This window comes from Takifugu rubripes, chromosome 8 (assembly GCF_901000725.2).
Source record: "Takifugu rubripes chromosome 8, fTakRub1.2, whole genome shotgun sequence".
Lineage (NCBI taxonomy): Eukaryota > Metazoa > Chordata > Actinopteri > Tetraodontiformes > Tetraodontidae > Takifugu > Takifugu rubripes.
Window position 1 is genome coordinate 17,608,440 of NC_042292.1, and position 4,952 is coordinate 17,613,391.

Below are 4,952 nucleotides of genomic sequence, written 5' to 3' on the forward strand. Positions count from 1 at the left end.
AGTAGCCGCTGAATTATGTTAATGCGCTGCAGGTGTGCCAGAGGCTCAGCGCTCATCACAGTTCGCCCCCCCGCCTGCCGATCCTGCAGGTGGGGGAGGAGGCGAGAAACCCGAGCCACAACACAGAGCGCTGCACCAAACCACGCCACGAAGAGTGATTTCTGATTGGTCATTTGAGGTCCTCCAAATTATATGTTCAGCAAGAACAGGTATATTCTACCTGTGTTTCCACCGTGAGTTAAAAGAATAAGAGATATATGGGACTCTCCATCATAATTACAGTACACTCTGAGGGCCAGTACAAAATTTTTTAGGAGCCAGACCCGGCCTGGGGGCCGCAAATTGAATGGCCCAGAGTTAGAGGTTTGCTGTGGCATGTGATTCTGTTACAAAGTAGACCGCACCTTGGTGAACTGACTGACAGTCTGAGTCATTTTGGGTTACCGCACAATGAACAAAAGGTAATGATCAGGCTGGATGCAAATATAGACAAATAATAATAATCAGGATGGGAATCTGCAATATTTAAACGAAGGAGCACAGGAAGATGGGGAAGGACAGTAGGAGACAAGCCACTTACATCTGATCAATACTTGATAAACATTGGCAAATATTGTAAATATTGTCTTGGAACTGTCATTTTAGCTGTTGAGTGAGTGAAGTGTGAGATTGCGTGGGTCGAGAAGTTCGCAAACTGAGACACAACCAATGTTTTTGTGACAGTTGTTTCCGGTTTAGTTGCTGTTGCTTGGTAACAGATTCAGCAATTTGTATACCAATTTATTCAAATGAACAATGGTGAATCAACCAGTCTGATTGGCTGGTATAAATCACAATTGTGTTTTAATGATGAGGGAAAACATGAGAAAAACTAAAATTAGTCATTTTTGTTTATTCTGACCTTTTCATGTTTTACAAGATTTCACAGCATCTTGATTAGTAGGATTAAATAAGTCTCTAAAAATAAAATATATTAACATGTTTTTTTAAAACACACATAATTTCAAGAACTGTGATTGTTGTAATTTGTCACTTCATTTCTTTTCTCAGTGATAGTATTGTAACATTGTAAAAAAAAGTGCCTGGTACACTTTCATACCTATGCCATCTACAGAAATGGAGCTGCCTTCAATGTCAAAACCAGTGACAACCGAAGATGCGTTAATTAAAACACTGGCAATCACGGTGTGATGAGGGACAGCCGTACTGTCAAAGCCGAGTGTCATGTCATTGATGACTGAGCCATTTCTGCAGAAACAGGGAGTGAACTTCACAGTGACTTGTCAGAATTATGACACGATGGTTAATTTGGGAAATCGACAAACAAATTACCTAAATGATACCACTTCCATGAACCTAAAGGAAGAAAATTGTTCCTTGAACAATGGTTGAAGCTGCAAGAAAACAAACCACAAATTAAACAAATCCTTCTTCTTTGATTTGCAACAGGTGTGGAGCAGGGATGACCAGCTTTAAAACCCAAACTTTTGACAGCATACCTGTGATTTTATCATTGAAGCTCGACTTTTAAAAGCTTCAGAAGATGTATCCTGCAGGTCACTTGAAAATGTGCTGAGATGTGATCTAAATGACACACTTATTGTAACAGCTGCAGATGTGGTTGTTGTCATGGCAGGAGTTGTAGTTGCTGCAACTGTGGTTGTTGTAGTTGCTGCAACTGTGGTTGTTGTAGTTGCAGGCTCAGTAGTTAAAGGAACTGGACCAGCTGTAAAAAATATTTTTAATAGATTATTGACTGAAACCAAAAACTTTGTCTTTCTTTGATTTCTTTGCGTTTACTTACATATAGTTTGGATTGATGATGCAGACAGAGCCACACTTAAGGTCTCATTGCTACTTGCTGCAATTGCTAAAGTTTCAGCAATTTCGTCGTTACTTGGGAGGTCAGAAATGGGGATATTGTTGCGGAGCACAACCCCAATATCAGCTGCAGTTGCATCTTCTCGTAGACGCACAGCACGGCTACATTAAAAGACAGAAATCAGAGGTATTGAGAGAGATCTGTAGATTTTTAATGTTCAAATTAACACAGGAAACACAAAAAATACATGATGACCTGTATTCAGTTATTGACTGAAAAATACTTACCGGAATTGTTTCACAAAGCAGCGGACAAATCTCTCTCCATATTTTCTTGTGTAGATAGGCGTACACTGTAAAAAGTGAATTGTGGAAATGAATTATTAAAAATGTATAACACTATAACATGTATGTTTTTGAACCATCAAAAATATATTGAAACATGACATTTTCTTAAATACCTCCAAGGTTTGCACTGGTGTAGGACTGAATTACAACTTGGACTTCGACTGACTTGGATTCAATTTGGATCCAAATTGATTAAATTCAACTACCAACTAATTAATATTATTAAATTTAACAACTGATTTGAATGGACTTAATTGTGTATACTTTTCTTAAATCGAAATTCTAAAAGTCAATAATGGAAAGAATTGTATACAAAGGTCAACATACCGTGTCTATTACTCGACGTTCAAGTTCTTTGTATGTTGTGCTGTTTGGGTTAGTGAGTTCTTCTCGAAAATTCTCTTCAGGTAAAGTTGCTGAAACAATATAGATTGGCTCAACACCTGAAGTTGCTGATGTGGTTGGTGACGATGTAGTTGCAGAAGTTGTGGATGTACTTGTGGATGTTGAACTAGATGTTTGACTGGTTGTTGCTGATGTTGTTGGTGACGATGTAGTTGCAGAAGTTGTGGATGGACTTGTGGATGTTGAACTAGATGTTTGACTGGTTGTTGCTGATGTGGTTGGTGATGATGTAGTTGCAGAAGTTGTGGATGGACTTGTTGTTGAACTTGATGTTTGACTGGTTGTTGCTGATGTGGTTGGTGACGATGTAGTTGCAGAAGTTGTGGATGGACTTGTTGATGTTGAACTTGATGTTTGACTGGTTGTTGCTGACGTGGTTGGTGATGATGTAGTTGCAGAAGTTGTGTATGGACTTGTAGATATTGAACTTGATGTTTGACTGGTTGTTGCTGATGTTGGTGACGATGTAGTTGCAGAAGTTGTGGATGGACTTGTTGTTGAACTTGATGTTTGACTGGTTGTTGCTGATGTGGTTGGTGATGATGTAGTTGCAGAAGTTGTGGATGGACTTGTGGATGTTGAACTAGATGTTTGACTGGTTATTGCTGCTGTTGGTGACGATGTAGTTGCAGAAGTTGTGGATGGGCTTGTGGATGTTGAACTAGATGTTTGACTGGTTGTTGCTGATGTTGGTGACAATGTAGTTGCAGAAGTTGTGGATGGACTTGTTCTTGAACTTGATGTTTGACTGGTTGTTGCTGATGTCGTTGGTGACGATGTAGTTGTGGATGGACTTGTAGATGTTGAACTTGATGTTTGACTGGTTGTTGCTGATGTGGTTGGTGATGACGTAGTTGCAGAAGTTGTGGATGGACTTTTTGTTGTTGAACTTGATGTTTGACTGCTTGTTGCTGATGTGGTTAGTGATGATGTAGTTGCAGAAGTTGTGGATGGACTTGTTGTTGAACTTGATGTTTGACTGGTTGTTGCTGATGTGGTTGGTGACGATGTAGTTGCAGAAGTTGTGGATGGACTTGTTGATGTTGAACTTGATGTTTGACTGGTTGTTGCTGATGTCGTTGGTGGAGTTGTAGTTGCTGCAACTATGGTTGTTGTAGTTGCAGGCTCAGTAGTTAAAGGAACTGGACCAGCTGTAAAAAATATTTTTAATAGATTATTGACTGAAACCAAAAACTTTGTCTTTCTTTGATTTCTTTGCGTTTACTTACATATAGTTTGGATTGAGGATGCAGACAGAGCCACACTTAAGGTCTCATTGCTACTTGCTGCAATTGCTAAAGTTTCAGCAACTTCGTCATTATTTGGGAGGTCAGAAATGGGGATATTGTTGCGGAGCACAACCCCAATATCAGCTGCAGTTGCATCTTGTCGTAGACGCACAGCACGGCTACATTAAAAGACAGAAATCAGAGGTATTGAGAGAGATCTGTAGATTTCTAATGTTCAAATTAACACAGGAAACACTAAAAATACGTGATGACCTGTATTCAGTTATTGACTGAAAAATACTTACCGGAATTGTTTCACAAAGCAGCGGACAAATCTCTTTCCATATTTTCTTGTGTAGATAGGTGTACACTGTAAAAAGTGAATTGTGGAAATGAATTATTAAAAATGTATAACACTATAACATGTATGTTTTTGAACCATCAAAAATATATTGAAACATGACATTTTCTTATACTTCCAAGGCTTGCACTGGTGTATGACTGAATTACAACTTGGACTTCGACTGACTTGGATTAAATTTGGATCCAAATTGATTAAATTCAACAACCAACTAATTAATATTATTAAATTTAACAACTGACTTGAATGGACTTAATTGTGAATACTTTGACATTTCTTTAATTGAAATTCTAAAAGTCAATAATGGAAAGAATTGTATACAAAGGTCAACATACCGTGTCTATTACTCGACTTTCAAGTTCTTTGTATGTTGTGCTGTTGGGGTTAGTGAGTTCTTCTCGAAAAATCTCTTGAGGTAAAGTTGCTGAAACAATATAGATTGGCTCAACACCTGAAGTTGCTGATGTGGTTGGTGACGATGTAGTTGCAGACGTTGTGGATGGACTTGTGGATGTTGAACTAGATGTTTGACTGGTTGTTACTGATGTGGTTGGTGACGATGTAGTTGCAGAAGTTGTGGATGGACTTGTTGTTGAACTTGATGTTTGACTGCTTGTTGCTGATGTTGTTGGTGACGATGTAGTCGCAGAAGTTGTGGATGGACTTGTTGTTGAACTTGATGTTTGACTACTTGTTGCTGATGTGGTTGGTGATGATGTAGTTGCAGAAGTTGTGGATGAACTTGTGGATGTTGAACTAGATGTTTGACTGCTTGTTGCTGATGTTGG

The 4,952-nt window shown here is 38.8% G+C and overlaps 1 long non-coding RNA gene across 1 annotated transcript; it reads right to left on the bottom strand.

Moving 5' to 3' along the window:
• Nucleotides 1–3,579: 3,579 nt before the first annotated feature.
• On the bottom strand, nt 3,580–4,696 carry LOC115250789 (uncharacterized). The gene is made up of 4 exons (XR_003889373.1): nt 4,500–4,696; nt 4,109–4,173; nt 3,804–3,982; nt 3,580–3,725 (listed from the first exon to the last, which is right to left on the bottom strand). It is a non-coding gene; the product is annotated as an uncharacterized lncRNA (long non-coding RNA).
• Nucleotides 4,697–4,952: the final 256 nt, after the last annotated feature.